The sequence below is a fragment of the Aquarana catesbeiana genome, linkage group LG02 (genome assembly GCF_042186555.1).
Source record: "Aquarana catesbeiana isolate 2022-GZ linkage group LG02, ASM4218655v1, whole genome shotgun sequence".
NCBI lineage: Eukaryota > Metazoa > Chordata > Amphibia > Anura > Ranidae > Aquarana > Aquarana catesbeiana.
The window spans coordinates 553,809,555-553,826,851 of NC_133325.1; the positions used below are offsets into that span (position 1 = coordinate 553,809,555).

At 43.3% G+C, this 17,297-nt stretch overlaps 1 protein-coding gene across 2 annotated transcripts in view; it reads left to right on the forward strand.

Moving 5' to 3' along the window:
* The first annotated feature begins 333 nt into the window (after positions 1–333).
* Positions 334–17,297, forward strand: part of CEPT1 (choline/ethanolamine phosphotransferase 1) — a 104,315-nt gene continuing 87,351 nt past the window's right edge. The window contains exon 1 of one of the 2 annotated variants that reach the window (XM_073615964.1): positions 334–471. The gene's annotated coding sequence lies outside the window, so the exon portion shown is untranslated. Of the gene's footprint in view, positions 472–11,538; positions 11,707–17,297 lie in introns of those variants that run through there. The other variant, XM_073615967.1, reaches the window with a different exon arrangement.

Below are 17,297 nucleotides of genomic sequence, written 5' to 3' on the forward strand. Positions count from 1 at the left end.
GTCCCTATAAACAACTGTTAACACTTTCATGAAGGTCAGCAATGACACGGTGCGCCGTTTCCTTACAAGTAGTTCTCCTTTCAGAACCTGGTGAGCTGAGAGAAACTCAGACAGCTTTTAGAAACGGATTTTTCAAACACAAAGAAATCCATTTTCCATTCGCCCTATGAGAGCCACATCACTCTTCTGCAGCCATATAGGGACAGTCAGCACGTAGACCTACTTCGATTACAACCAGCAGCCGTCCAATCGCGACTTCTCCTCCTTGTGAGGTAAAGAGGGCCACGGTGCAAGGCTTCAGCGCTATTGGTAGTTGGAGCACCAATGGCTGATTGGTCATCAGAGCTGAGGAGGGCGGGGCCAGCAGGAAAGCGTATTCGGAGTTATCATGCAGCCTCCCTGCTTCCGGTGTGTGCTGGACTAATCTGTTGTGCAGCGAGAGCCAATTGAAGAGTCCGGGCTGGAGCTCAGGTATGGCAGTCTGCGGTGAGAGCTGTGCCGGCCTTTACCTTCCGCCCGCTGGTCTGGAGAGCTGTCATTGCTCTGTATATGGGGTGACACTTGTGTGGGGAGATGACAGCTCTGTGTACAGATGTTGGAAGTGACAGTAAACACGGGGTCTCCGGAAATACTATGGCATGGAAATGGGCATCTGTGTGTTCTATTCAATCCTTTGTAGAAGAAATCAGGAGTCGTAGAGCCGAGCAGATCCTTATTCCTTTACCATTGTATTCCAGTGCTGATCCATTCTGGGATTGACAGAGGGGTGTTGCAGTATGTCTGTCAGCCTTGATTAGATCACACATTTCATTATAGATAGAAGGTAAAGCCAGCCCACCCATGTGCTTTAACAACCCTGCTTGCATGGAACTTGTTTAGGCTGACCATACACTATACAACTTTGTATGATTCTCCGTAACCCCTTGCAGCCTACATGATGCATATATTGTGGCAGCAACAGGGTGGGCTTTAACGCCCATGTGCCACCTATATGCATTTCCGGGTGCCAACGTTTATGTGCAGAGACTCAGTGGCGAAAGATCTTGGGACTGGGCTTCTGATCATGAGACAGCCAATCACAGTGGCCATGTGATCAGCTGATCTTTTCGCACTCCCCCCGCGTTCAGAACATTTTAAAGACTTGCTGGGGTGATCATACACTATACAATGAGATTGTACAATCACCCTAAGGCTGGGTTCACACTGGTGCGATATTAGACATCGCTTGCAATTCGCGCCGCAGAGCTGTGCAGTTCACATGCGGAGTCTGAGCAATGTGAATTCAGCTATACAGAATGTATGGCTGAATTTGCATTGCATTCGCACCAAAATGGTGCAGGACCTTTTTTTTTGGTCTGCACTGTAATCGGATTACATGGGTGTTCACACCTATGCGATCCGATTCCTGCACCATTGGACAGTTCGCACTGCAATATGCAAACCGATCTGGGGGTGTCAAGGGTGCTTTCACACTGGGAAAGTGCCAGTGTTTCATCAGATTTGGCGACCTGTCAGAATGTGTAACAGAAGTGACGTTTAGTCACCGGACTCCTCCATAGTAAGGATACACTGAGAAGCGAGAAAGGGAACATCTTGTTACACCCACCGGAGTTTTGCATTTTTGACTGGTTAGATTCAACATCTAACCAGTCAGACGGAGTTCTAAGTACTGTATTTCACTATATAAATTCACTTTACTGTTAAAAAAATTAGTGTAAAATGCAAAACTCCGGTGGGTGTAACAAGATGTTCCCCCTTCTCAGTGTATCCTTACTATGGAGGAGTGTGGGTTGTATCAAGATTGTGGCGACCGAACGTCACTTCCGTTACACATTCTGACATGTCGCCTAATCTAACGAAACCTCAGCGTTAACAGTAAAGCGCTGCTAGTTTTAGCATCCCTTTTCGAAGAAAGGGTTAAAATTGCCCATGTTGCGGCTCTGCCCAAAGCGCTTTGCAGGTGCTGCGGCAGCACTACCCATTCATTTTACTGGGCAGGGCGTTTTGGGAGTGGCGTACTCAGGCTTTCACACTGGGGAGGCACGAGAGATGCTATTTTTAGCGCTAAAAAACACCTGAAAAGCTCCCCAGTGTGAAAGGGGTCTAACTTTGTATTAAAAGGTTTGTAAAGGTAAAAAAATACTTTTTTTAAAAATAACAAACTTGTCTATACTGATCTACTCTGTGCACAGAGTGGCCCCGATCCTCCTCTTCTCGTGTCCCCCTTCTCTCTGTTCAGTGCCCCCATGGGAAGCTGCTTGACATAGACAAGAGGGACTCGCCCCCCCCCCCCCCGCGCTTTGTCGTTACTGGCTTTGATTGATATCGCTGGGAGCCAATGGCTCCCACTGCCCTAGCAAAGCCAGTGAGACCCAGAAGTGAGGGGAGAAAGAGAAACGATCTGCTGACGTGCACGGTGCTGGATCAAAAGGGGTCTCAGGTAAGTAAAGGGGGGGCTGAAGGGGCGAGGCTGACACCTAAACATTTTTTGCATTGCGGTAAAACATGTTTAGGCTTTACAACCCCTTTAAGGAAAACAAATGTGTCCAGAGCTCTAATCAGTGATCACATCGTTACAGCAGATTGCAATGTTTCAGAGCCACATGGGACCTCTTCATTATGTATGTGACCTATAACCCATTTATATGCACAGCCATTCCTGCAGGAACATGTGTGTTGGGATTAGTACATTGGACGTTATTAACTTTGTATTGACACCCGCAACGGTTTGCATAGGGCAGTGTGAACTGCTTGTGAGTCCTATGCGATGCAGGAACCGGCACTGGAATCGAGCTATTGTGAACCAGCACAAAAGTAGTTGTAAAGGCAGAGGGTGTCGTCCCCCCCCCCCCCCCCCCCCCCTTAAAGCGGAACTTTACTTATAACATCTTGATAAAAAAATAATTCTTAACCACATTAATAATTATGCTACCCCAAAATTGTGTCTCCAGCATTGCTCCTGTTTCTTCTTGCTGGAGGCTGCCATTTTGCTGAAGCCCAGAGCCCCTGAACAGCAGTAAATCATAAAGCAGTACTAAACCCACCAATTTAATGGTTTCAAAAAACAATTACATTCCTGGACTGTCACGATTGCTAACTATCACATTTGCTTATGTCCTCAACCAAACTGTCAAACCATTAAAAAAATGGCTGGTGTGATAACTGATCACATGTGCAGCACAATGGCAGTTGCAGATCAAAGCAACTGAGCATGTGCAGAGCAGGGTGGGACTGTATTACTGGATTTTAAACCATATAGACACTTTTTTTTTGTTTTACATGGCTATTCCTGCAAAAGGGGCCAGCCTGAAGTGATCTAGCAGGATTTAATTTTCTGACCTAAGTTCCACTTTAAAAAATTCTCTGCATTAAGGTAAAATACCTCCTTATGTGTACTTGATCTCAATCCAGTGCTGTGCACGAGAGCACCAGCTCTCTCTCCTAACTGGATGTGGAGGCAGCCGTGAGAGCTATGGGCTCCTGCTGCTGTCAATCACAGGCAGAGAGCAGGGGGGGTTTTTAGCAGAGCCAAACTGCGCTGTGTGTGTCAATGGACACACATAACCCAGCTCAGGAGCAAACTCACATGAGTGCTGCTTTAGCAAGCAGCTTGCTTAGGGGGGCATTGGCAGGGTGGAGGAGCCAGGGTATAGTTATGTTTATGAAATGGTTTCCTTCTGTGAATGTATAAATTCAATCCTGAACATAATCTAACCAAAGGACATGTTTAGTTTTTCGTTGGCCACTCCCATTAATTATGCAGACCTTTTAACAGTCCTTAATTGCATGCTGATAACATTTAATGTCGTTCAGGCGTGTTAAAGGATGCAATTAGCAGACTGCTCTCTGTCTTAAAGGCACAGTTAACCTTGACCATAAAAAAACCGCCTATGCAGATAAAAGGTGTCTGTAGAAAACAGCAAACTATGCAGGTTTGACCAAAGTTGGTTAATGCCCTTGCTATAGGTGTAAGACATTTACATACCTCATGAAGCCTGACTGAAAAACTCCCAAGAGATGGCATCTCCCAGTCCTGCCTTGCTAGGATGTTGCTAAGAGACTGCCAGCTATTACTGGTCACCTCCGCCATCACAGGAGCAAGTTCTTGCTCTGATTCAAACTGCCTCACACGCATTCTCTTTTCTCTACCTGGCACAGTAGCTCTGAGCTCAGTGTTAGAGAGATCACTCCTGTGATGGTGAACAGTAACATCCTAGCAACAAGGCAGAATGGGGAGATGCAGTCTCTGGGAGTTGTATAGTCAGGCTCTATGAGGTACATAAATGGCCTACACGTATAGCAATTATTATTCAACTTTGATCGGAGCTGCATAGTTTGTATTTATCTACAAATGTCCCTGATCTGCATAGGCAGTTTTTTGGTTGAGTGAACTCTCCCTTTAAAGAGGAACTTCACCTCCTGCCCTATCTCCCCAGCCTGCTTTTTGTTGGGCTCTCCATCAACATCTCTGATACATTGACATTGGCAGCCTGCCGTGCCTCTGCTGGTTTCTGGCAGCCAACCCCCAGACTCATCCATCTTACCAACCGTTAAATGGCCACAACCCCTCTCCAATCCCTCTACTGGCTCCCAATCACCCAACAAATAAAATTCACACATCACCAATCTCATCTTAGAATATCTCTGGCGGACTATCTCCTAGTCCAGTGATGGTGAACCTTGGCACCCCAGATGTTTTGGAACTACATTTCCCTTGATGCTCCACTACACTGCAGAGTGTATGAGCATCACGGGAAATGTAGTTCCAAAACATCTGGGGTGCCAAGGTTCACATCACTGTCCTAGTCTGTCTGCTTTTAGGCATTCCCTGAAAACGTATCTCTTTAAGTCTGGGTTCACACCTATGCAAATTGGATGTGGGTTTCCCGGCATCCAATTCGCATAGCAGAAGAATATGACTGGCTCTCTATGATGCCAGTTCACATGTCTCTGGGGCGGCTGCGGAGCGCCCTGCACAGAAACGCTAGGCGTCTTTGCCTCCGTTTCACGCCCGAATTCAGGTAAAGATTCTGCCCTGATTCATCCCTGGAATGAAGAACAGGGACGGACAGCGCTGCTGTGCGATCTGCAGCCGGTTTATGTATGAGCTGAGCCTAAGGAAGACTATCCCACCTCCATGTAATAACTAAACTTTTACTTTCTCCATTAACTCACCCCTCACAGTTTTTACCTTTTGTATCACTTGGCCTTCCCTTTTAAATTGTAAGCCCCCCTAACCCTCTTGTGCCCTATTGTATTGAATTGTTGAATCGCATGGTCTTCCGTTAATTTGTCAAGTGCTGTGCAAACTGTTGGCTCTATATAAATCCTGTATAAAAATAACCATAATAATTACAGGGCCGGCTCCCTGATGCAGTGCATCTTCTGCAGAACAGTGGGTCTCAACCATCAGAGACCATGAGACCAGCGCCTGGTAAATGCTTAAAAAAAAAATCTTTAATTCCCCAAAAAAAAAAGTCTTTATTCTCATAAACAAACCTAATGATTGTATCACTGGTCATTTGCTGCCAGTGACAGAGTTGCAATTGTGACATGGGCCTTAAATCACACCGGTGCACAGAGAGGGGACAGTGATGACACGCGTACACAAGAAGGAAGTCCTCTCACATACTGTATGCAGATGGGGGGTGCGGCAAACATACAGGGACATGGGGATCAGCCATTCCCCCACTCAGGACAGTGACGCGTAGGCATTCTTCCAGGGACCTCTGCCCCCCCCCTTCCCCCCATAGCAGTGTCTGCTGCCCCCTTCACATCACCATCACACTCTAGTGTCCTCTGCCCCCTCCCCCTAACAGTAGTGTTCTGTACCCCCCCCACACACACACACACACACACACACACACACACACACACACACTCACTCACAGTGTCCCCTGCTCCCTTCACATCACTCCCTCCCTGTAGTGTCTTCTTGCCCCCTTCACATCACCCTCCCCTCACTACAGTGTCCTCTACCACCTCACCCCCCCCCCCATAGTAGTGTTCTGTATCTCACCCCCCCCAAAGCAGTGTCCTTTTGCCCCCTCCACATCACCCCCCCCCCCCTTCCAATGTAGTGTCCTGTAACCCGCCCAAAGCAGTGTCCTCTGCCCCCCTTCACATCACTTCCCCTCAGTAATGTACTGCACCCCCCCCCCCCCCTCCAATAGGAATGTCCCAGCAGTTAAAAAAGCTGTAGAATACCCTGAGGCCTCCTGGGATGTGTGACATGAGCATCATGTGAGGCTGCAGGCAACTGACTACATCATTCGCACCTTGGCAAGAATCCAGGAAGTATAAGTATGGGGAGGGTTCACAGAGAACAGTATTAAGGTGTAATTGTAAGGCAAAACTTTTTTTTTTTTTCACTCTTGGATAGGAGAGGGATTAGAATATCTGCCATGTTTTTATTGCTGTCTGTGCCCCTGCTATCGAGCTTCACCCTCTTCATATTTACCATTATCACTATTACCTGAAAGTGAAACTAAAAAATAGACACAAATTTTGTGTTGTCTTCACAACAGTAATAGAGGTGAAATCCTCCAATGGAGATGTTCGTAATCGTTACCCTGGAGACTTTGGAAAGATTTCCTCTCACTTCCTGTTTTGGTTGTGAGACAAAATGAAAAATAAGTATTTGTTCCTCTTTAAGAAAAAAAAGTCAGATTGTGAGAGAAGAGGGGGTAGGAGTAAAATGACAGAAAATGGGTAGCAAGGGTGAAGGTTCCCTTTATCTATCCAAAACCGTTTTTTGATGTGGTGGCTGCACTCATTGTTCTTTTTTTCTCAGGCTTGTTTCCCTTTATTTTTACCTCCCTGGTTTTTGCAAATAATGCATTTCCTGTCCCTTCATGGCGATGTCCATTTCTTCACTGCAGCTATAGAAAGAACCACGATTTGCACACAGGCTGACATTCAGCATGTCTGCCTTTTTGTTCATCTCCATTACATGGTGAATTGATGAGGCTAGTAATTTACACAATAAAGATAAGTTTTTTTTTTTTTTTTTTATGGTGCCCTTTCATCTTACAGTATGTGACAAGAAAACTCAATTTTTGGCATTTCTGTACTTAATGAAAATGTTCTTGGCTTGAAAAAAAGAAAACAAATGCAACCACTACTTCTAAGACTCCATTCCCATGAGTGCGATCCACCTATTCTGCGGATAGGGCAGCCCACTCATTTCAATGGGCTGTCCAACCCGCAGAAACGTAGGTTTAGAAATTCCAGATCCCTTTTTTAAATTGTGCCGCACAAAATCGCATGGTGCAGCGGCACCAAGCGGTTTCATGTACAAAAATGCAGGTGTTTTGCCGATTCATGGGATGCCGTTAGGAATGCTAAATTAATGCTTAAGAGCAATGAATTTTGCCTGCAGGTCGGGAACGCGCATGATTTTGCGAGCTTTCCAACCCGCACAAGGTATGAACCTAGCTTAAGGTCTGGCCAGCTGCAATATAATGTATAAAACTTTATAGCCATCACTGCTTCCAGCAAAACAGATGTTTGCTGTGAGTATGAAGGTGTATTGTTACAATATATTTACCATACTGTTACACATTTTACCAGTAGCTACATCACAGCATGCAATACAAAGCAGTGATTACTGTTATTCATTCAATACCAGGCAGATAGTAAAGTCTGGAAAAAGGGGAAAAAAACCCTCCCCCTGCAAATCTAAAGTGGTATTAAAGCTTTGCTATTTAAAAAAAAAAAAAAAAAAACATGTTATACTTGCCTGCTCTGTGCAGTGGTTTTGCACAGAGCAGCTATGATCCTCTTCTTTTCGGGTCCCTCACCGGTGCTCCTGGCTTCTCCCCCTCGAGGAGTGCACCCAGAGAGAGCCATTTGCCCTGGGGGCACTGCTGCATGCTTGTGCCCATAAGACACACAGAGCCAAGGCTCGGCCCTGCCCCTGCTCTCTTCTCATTGGCTGTGATTGACAACAATGGGAGCCAACGAGAGTCCCGGGACAGCTGAAGCTATTGCTGGATCGGAGGGAGCTCAGGTAATGATGGGGGGGGCAGCTGCACACAGAAGGTTTTTTGCCTACATGTAGGGCTGGGGAAAAAATCGATTTAAATCTTGAATCGAGTTGAGAGGTCAAATCGTTTCAAAATTTAAGCAAATCGATTTTTTTTTTTTCACTGCGCCGGTCCTGAGGCGCTGCGGGCATGAGTTTTTAGGCAAGGCTTTGGCCGGACGCCGCGGACTAGGCCGAAGCCGTGGCCTCGCCTAAAAACTCCTGCCTGCGGCTCCCCAGGACCGGCGCTGACACCACACTGGTCCTGAGGTGCTGCGGGCAGGAGTTTTTAGGTGAGGCCGCGGCTTCTGCCTAGTCCGCGAGGCCGGACGCCGCAGACTAGGCCGAAGCTGCGGCCTCGCCTAAAAACTCATGCCTGCAGCTCCTCAGGACTAGCGCGGTGTCCAAAAAAAAAAATCGATTCGAATCGTGAATCGAGTTGTTTTTTTTTTTTTTTTTTTTTAAGAAAATCTCCCAGCCCTACCTACATGCACCACATTATGAAAGACTTAACTTAAAGCCTTAAACACTCTTTCACCGCTTGCAAGGCTTCCATCTTCATCCGGTCTTCCTTCCAGGTTTGCGTGCTCTGGCCCTTTTGAATGACTGAGCCAAGATGATGTCACTTCCGCACATGTACACGGAAGCCTCAGTTAAGACGCAGTACATTCATAGGGTGCAGTGCACATGTGTCAGTGACGTTACCGGCTGCACTAATAGTAAATATCTCCTAAACTTACATTTTGGAGATATTCCTTGTACCTATAGGTTAGCTTTATTATTACCAATCTCCAAAATAATATCCGCACTAGGTCAAAATAAATAAACAAGCAGCCACTTAAAAACTGTGATACCAGTTGAACAAATAAAATGCAAAAAAAGTCTTCACTCATATACGATCCACTCCCTGAATGGTGCAAAGAAGATCCACGACCATGTGAAGTAATCAAATGCGCCTCCTACGAGATCAGCTGGACTACTAGATTATAAATGGTCAGCATAACAGAAGAGATTTCATAAACCATTTGGGCAGCTCCCAGCATCAACATCACCAGTGAAAAAATAACATACAAACTCGCATAGTGAAGTATGTAATGAACTCAATCCATTTATTCAACAACCGCTCCAATATAGCAATAAAAACCAGATCAAACAATCTGTGCAGATAAAATCCTTTAGTAGGCTGATGGCTCAAAAATAGCAAGACGCTGAGTCTGGCCGACTAGCAGCACAGACCCGTGCCACCATGTGATATCGTCAAGCTTGCCTGAGAGTTCAAGTTACCAAGCGGTGTTTACTGCTGCTTTAAAAAATAAAATAAAACCATCCTTTTATTAGGTCTCACGTCTCATTCACATGGGCAAACTGATCAGTAAAAGCATACAGAGAGCCATGTTTACGCACTCGGAAGGTAGAGGAGGTCCATGCAGCCATGTGTGGTCAGCCTGTTTAAATCAATGCCAAGCAGATGGGAGCGTGGATCTTAATGGATCCCTGTGTACCTCCCTGGGTGTATGTTTATGTGGGATGGATTCATGGTTCAGAATGCAGTCTGTCTGTTGTGAGTCGTGTATGGGTCTCGCACCCCTGGTTTGTAGGCTTCCACAAAGAAGTAAGACTTCGGCAGTTAATACATTTGCTCACTTCAAAATAATTTAATTATTTGTGAATACACTAAGAGAAAAGCCTATTGTATTATAGCAATATCTGACAAGTATCTTTTGTGTGTCATTTGGTGGTCATGTGGCTGCACAGACTTGTTCAGTTCCTTTCCCTTATATCGGGTTTATGTCTGTGTAGTAGGTGGTTGGTGTGTTAGGTCACCCACAGCAGAGACAGCAGAGAAGAATGCTCTCCATATGTGTGCATCTGTTGGCAACTGCTGTCAATCATGGGCAGGGGTATGGCACCTAAACAGTGGGCGGTCAGGCAGGTGGTCGCTGTACTACATCATACTTTTTGTTCTCCAGGTTGCTGATGTCAATCCAGGGACAGGGGATGTGGCCTCTATTAGGGGGTGGGCAGTGTATTACAGCACGGAGGAGTACATTCCCTGTCTGTGTGCGCCTGTATTGGAGAAGGGTGTCGACTTGCGATGCTGGGAGCCATTGTCAATCATAGGTGGGGGGAGTAACCGACTACGTCAGTTACAGGCACCCTGTGCACGGGCACAGCATCCTGTAACTCCAGAAGAAAGAAGTGGTACACATAGTGACCATGCTACGAACATGGATCTGCTTCCATACCTAGCGTAGTCCGTTTTCAATCTGGAATAAGAGGGTCTGGCAGGATCACCGGGTATTTCTCAGTGAACGAAGTAAGACTACAGTTAAAAACCTTTGCATGAACATGGAGACACATACACTATATTACCAAAAGTATTGTGATGCTTGCCTTTACCTGCACATGAACTTTAATGGCATCCCAGTCTTAGTCTGTTGGGTTCAATATTGAGTTGGCCCACCCTTTGCAGCGATAACAGCTTCAACTCTTTTAGGAAGGCTGTCCACAAGAGTGTGTCTATGGGAATGTTTGACCATTCTTCCAGAAGCACATTTTGTGAGGTCAGGCACTGATGTTGGATTAAAGGACTGGCTTACAGTCTCCGCTCTAATCCCAAAGGTGTTCTATTGGGTTGAGATCATGATTCAGTCCAGTCAAGTTCCTCCACCTCAAACTTTTTCAACTATGTCTTTATGGGCCTTGCTTTTGTGCACTGGTCCTAATCAGCATACCAAGACATTTTGGACAATTTCACGCTCCCAACTTTGTGGGAAAAGTTTGGGGATGGTCTCTTCCTGTTCCAACATGACTGCACACCAGTGCACAAAGCAAGGTCCATGAAGACACGGATGAGCAAGTTTGGGGTGGAGGAACTTGACTGGCCTGCACAGAGTCCTGGCCTCAGCCCAATAGAACACCCTTGGGATGAATTAGAGCAGAGACTGCGAGCCAGGCCTTCTGGTCCACATCAGTGCCTGACCTCACAAAGTGTGCTTCTGAAAGAATGGTCAAACATTTCCATAGACACACTGGTAAACCTTGTGGACGGCCTTCCCAGAAGACTTAAATCTGTTATAGCTGCAAAGGATGGGCCAACTCAATATTGGACCCTACAGACTAAGACTGGGGTGCCATTAAAGTTCATTTGTGTGTAAAGGCAGGTGTCACAATACTTTTGGTAATATAGTGTATATGAAATAATACATTTTAGGGTAATATACACTTTATTGACAAGTAAGCGTTAAGCCTACATAGCCAGCCTGCTCAGGGCTTCAATGCTTCATCAAGGTGTCGATTGCTGTAGTTCACCAGTCCATTCAACTCTGTCGCATCCCCTTTTACTTCCCTATATAGCTAAGATCTTCTACTACAGTCCATTTGTGTCTCTCACATATAGAAAGCTGATGTGTTAAACTTTCCACACTAAAATGTTTCTCAAAGCTATAAAACGGGAAGTAACCCAGCTGACTTGAATAGTTTCACTTACTGTCTAGAATGTCTCTTTTTAAAAGCTGCCCATATTAAGGTGATTTTCTCCCAGTTTGAAGAGGTTTGTTCTATCTGTCGATGCCGGCTGGGGACCCATTCTTACCAGGAAGGCCTGCTGTGGTGTGCTTTTTGTGAATGGGCTGCCAATGCATCAGAAGGGACCAAATATTCCTCCTACGCTAAGTTTGGTGAGTGTGGCACATTGTGGCAATCTAGTTAAAAGAAGTAGGGGAGGAACATTGGGACTTTAAATGGGACGTGAGGGAAGGTTCACGCCCCCATCCCTATACTATATGCAAAGAGGGGGGAGGTTGGGACTTTGAATGAGGTGTGCATGGTGGGACCAAACAAATTCACATAGGTATAAACATCTGTGTTAGTAAACCAATGATTGGCATGACATAAAATAGTATAACATGCATGTAAGCATAGGAGTATCAATACACATAGTAAAAAAAAAAAAAAAAAAAATATATATATATATATATATATATATATATATATATATATATATATATATATATATATATATATATATATATATATATATATATATATATATATATATAGCATGGTACAAGCAAATAAAATTGTACATCATAATCCCTTGTGGCAAACTAGTGACAGGCCACAGTTCTATGTTATAGAGCCAAAAATCTGTTCAGTCATGGCTTTGGAAGTCCAGTCCAGGTATGATTTGACAGTTTTTTTTTTTTGTTTTTTTTTCCAGGATATTGCTTATTGATGACACGGGTTGCCTCACTGTGGCATGATGACTAGAAAAGCATTTCATTCTATCACTACAATTGTAGTTGCTGTTTTGGCCAATATAGGAAAAAAAGAATAACCTTGCAGCGAGGAGCAGAATGTGACTTTCTTTTCAGAAACTGGAATAATAGCCATTTACGTGATAAAAGTTTTCACATACAGAGCAGATACTGTTAGCAATTCTTTTGCTAAAATGTGTGAAATAAACTGTTCACAGCTTAAAGACATTTTTTAACCACTTGACCTCCAGAAGATTTACCCCTCTTCGTGACTAGGCCATTTTTTGCGATATGACACTGCGTTACTTTAATTGAAAAATTGCGCGGTCATGCGACACTGTACCCAAATGAAATTTGTCATTTTTTTTTCCACTACTAATAAAGCTTTCTTTTGGTGGTATTTGATCACCATCATTTGCGCTATAAACAAAGAAAGACTTTTTCAAGGCACGGTATAGTGGGGGCATGAAGGAATAAAGCCACCCTTAATAGGAAGTCAGATCACACTATAGAAAGTAGGAATATAAAGGAAGCTGAGAGCAATAGAGGGTATTTTTTTGAGTTAAATAAAATTTTGTTTTTTTTCAACCACTTGCTGCTCAAGCCAGTTCTTATGCCCCGTACACACGGTCGGATTTTCCGACAGAAAATGTGTGATAGGACCTTGTTGTCGGAAATTCTGACCGTGTGTGGGCTCCATCACACATTTTCCATTGGATTTTCCGACACACAAAGTTGGAGAGCAGGATATAAAATTTTCCAACAACAAAATCCGTTGTCGGAAATTCCGATCGTGTGTACACAAATCCGACGCACAAAGTGCCACGCATGCTCAGAATAAATAAAGAGATGAAAGCTATTGGCCACTGCCCCGTTTATAGTCCCGACGTACGTGTTTTACGTCACCGCGTTCAGAACGATCGGATTTTCCGACAACTTTGTGTGACTGTGTGTATGCAAGACAAGTTTGAGCCAAACTTGTTTGAGGAAAAAATCCTAGGATTTTGTTGTCGGAATGTCCGAACAAAGTCCGACCGTGTGTACGGGGCATTACACTTCTCACTTACATGTAAAAATCTGCTATTTTATTTATTTTTTTACTAGATGATTACTTAGAACTCCCAAGCATTATATATTTTCTGAAAGCAAATGTCCTGGAGAAAAAATGGTTGTTACAATTTTTTTTTATGTCACATAAATGATATTTGCGCAGCGGTTTATCATATGCAGGTTTCAGGATAAGATGCCCTTTAATGAATTTTAGTGCACACAAACACAATATAATGCTAAGTTGTTTGGTAAAATAGAAAGGATGATGTTATGTTGAATAAATGGATAACAAAGATGTCACGCTTTAATATTTGTGCATGCCTGTGGAATTGCAACAAACTACAGTAACCTAAAAATCTCTAGAGGTGATGCTTTAAAAGCCTTTACAAGTTACAAGATTAGCATTAAACAGGACATCTGATGGTAGGATTATTGCTCGCGCTCTGATCTTACATGTGTGGTGGGATAACCGTTTACATATGCATGTGGGACCTACGTATGCCTTCGCGCATTAGCATGGAGGGACAGGGGAGATGTATATATTTTTATCATTTTTTTTTGTTTTCATTTTTTTTTTTTTTCTTGATGAATTTTATTGCTCTCACAGAGGATGAACAACATCTCTAATGATAGCATGGACAGTGACAGTTAATCTTTACTGAGAGATCTGGGGTACTAAAATGTACTGCAGATTTAGTAGAATAAAATATGACTTAAACAATTCAGATGACTAAAACTAAAATGGCATTTTAGTCAAAAGTATATGACTAAAACTAAATCGAAATTTGACGTCAAAATGAACACTGCTAAAGGGGTGAGGCAAGTATTTTAAGCAGAATGTTTGTTTTTTTTTTTTGTTTTGTTTTGTTTTGTTTTTCTTGGGTTTTTTTTTTTTTTTTTTCTTTAAACCTGTGCTGGGGAACTATTTAAAAAATGTTTGGCTTTAGCTTTATAAATCAGAGATATTCTGGACAGTCTATCTAGAATTTCCAAGGGCCTGGCTGCTTTGTTCTTTACTTCCCTTTTTTGTTGTCGTCACTGTGTCTAGGAAATAGGAGACGGCCTAGTCCAGTCTCCAATGTTGAGCACAACTATATTCATGCTATGTGTCTTCTCCTTTTCTTTCTTCTTCTTTCTTCTTCCTTTTTCTTCTTCTTTCTTCTTCCTTTTTCTTCTTCTTTCTTCTTCCTTTTTCTTCTTCTTTCTTCTTCCTTTTTCTTCTTCTTTCTTCTTCCTTTTTCTTCTTCTTTCTTCTTCCTTTTTCTTCTTCTTTCTTCTTCCTTTTTCTTCTTCTTTCTTCTTCCTTTTTCTTCTTCTTTCTTCTTCCTTTTTCTTCTTCTTTCTTCTTCCTTTTTCTTCTTCCTTTTTCTTCTTTTTTCATTCTTCAAATTTTTTTTTAACACAGGTACTGGTAATATATTTCTCACTGTTCTTGAGTATAAAAGGCTTCTTGTCTCACCAAGGCTCATTGGGTACAAAATGGCATCTTTTCACTTTTGACATTTGCTTTGGAGACCGGGACAGCTTGGCAGGGGACAGGGAAAACACCTGCAAGGGAAATGAACAAGCACCCCTTTTGAGCTCATCATGGCCATTGGTGTCAGTGTTACCATGTCTAGTACCTAGAATTGTTTCTGTTATTTATCTCTGCCCTATAACCCCTTTGACTGCAAAAGACATTTCTTTTCCCTCCGCTAGTTGCTTCTCCATAGGTTGGTAGTGGTGTGCATCTGATCATACTGCCTGTTTAAAAAAAGTTTTAGCCTCTAGTAATTGTACCTGTGTTTTTTGTATGTGATGAATATGATCTTAATTACCATAGAACATTTGTAAGACTGGAGGTGCCTATGCAATGTGACCACTGATTCTCAAAATCCTAGATCTTATGCAAGCTCTGGCATCCTGATTCTACCTGGAGTAGAATCTTTTGCTCCAAGTTGACCATAAATTTGCTTTTTGGTCAACACACAGGCCACACCACCATCCTCCTCTGATGTCACCATCAACTGGAGGAAGTTCTTGCTTCCTGTTTACCATTCATTACTACCACATACTCAGACGTCAAACACACCACTAAAATACTGAGTAAGTAGTAGGACTAGTTAGTATTTCTGAAAGTAGTGAATAGTGCTTTTTCTAAGCTATCATTTTCCTGGATTGAAATGGATGAGACAGAGGATTGAGTGGAACTCTGATTTAAAGTCAGTCTCAGATTTCACCTCTTGCTGAGACATACAAATAATCCATTCAGCCAACAGTGTCAGCTGCTTATACTTTGCCACTGGATTGGAAATTGCAGCACCTATTTGTTGCAGGCATATTATTAATGGAGGGTCATGGAAAAAGTAATGTTTTCAGAGGAACCATATTGTCATATACATACCGCATTCTGGTGTGCTTGTTAAAAAAAAAAAAAAAGTTTGAATACACTGTTGTGGGAGACTCACAGCCACTGCTGCAAAATCTCCAGGCCGGTCTGCTGCTGCTTATGCACATGCATACAGTTCCATTCATTCCATATTTTAGGCTCAGTTCACACTATTGCGATGCACTTTTGATGCGGTTTTCAGTGCCATTTTGTAATGCGACTTTGCAAGTTTGGATGTGGTTAGCATATTCTGTTCCTTGATGTGAACGGCACCATTGACAATGTGACTTCCCTTGTCATGCGACTTAAGTCTCATCAGAAATCGCACCAGTGTGAACCAGCACTTATCCGTTCCAACAGTCTTAGCTATGTGGGATCTGGCAGCAGCATGGACAATTCAGTTTAAGAGGATTAGCAAACAAAAGTGGGTATGGTTTTAATCTTCCCTTTTTATTTTTTATTTTTTCAACCGACAAAAAAATTAAATAAAAAATAACATAAAAAGCTTGATGGCAAGCACTGCTTCCTTGCAGCACTTGGGTACTCAGTTCAAACCCCACCCAGGACACTATCTGCAAGGAGTTTGCATGTTCTTCCTGTACACACTCCATAGACATGCAGGTAGGTTAATTGGTTGTTTCTTAACTGGCCCTAATGTGTGTGCATGCATGTGAGATGGGGACCTTAGATTGTAAGCTCCTTCAGGGCAGAGACTCATGTGAATATATAGTATGTAAAGCGCTGCATATATGGTTGGTATTATTTAAATGCCAGTGATAAATACATAAAATAAAAATTGTTAGCTGGGATTGGGTTTTTGTCATTTACATCAAGTTTTACTAAGACCATCCTGTCAACAGGGAGTCAGTGCATAAGTAGGGCCTCACCTGAAAACTCCTGCCCGCAGCTCCTCAGGACTGGCGCTTTGTCCAAAAAAAAAAAAACTTGATTTGAATCGTGAATCGAATTTTTTTTTTCTGATAAAATCGCCCAGCCCTAGTGTCAATACTTATAGGGTGTCAATGCAGCTGTGTGATTTTTACTGCAGAATGAAAAGTGTTGTCACCGTGCAAAATTTAAATGGGAAATCGAGAGCTCTTCTGGCAGGATCAACAGAACCACACATTGCGAACCCTGCAGTGTGGCGAGTTGTAGTGTACGTGTGTTGTGAAGGCATGCTTGGGAGCCATTTAACAAAAAAAGGGCACTGCAGTGCTCCTTCATACATAGGGTGCATGTGTAAATGGCCCTTACAGATATTTACGATTTGGTCAAGTTAACCCGATCCTCTTGGAGCACCCCCTGCAACAACGAAAAATCAATATTCATACCTTTTTTCACAGGTGTCTTTGGTGGGGTTCAGTGAAGTCACAAGTCTTCTGCTTCTTCTTTCTCTGGAGGTGGGCAGATGCTAAATGCAGCTGAGAGCAGAGTAAAGTTATAGCTTGTCCCCACTTTCTGCAGCATTCCCTCCATAAGTCCGAGGCTAAGGATAGAGCCATGATGCCCTGGGACTACAGGAAGTGGGTTGAATGATGCTAGGTGTCATTCAATCCAGAAGAGGCGTGGCTGCAGGAAGCCAAAGCAGTGAGAG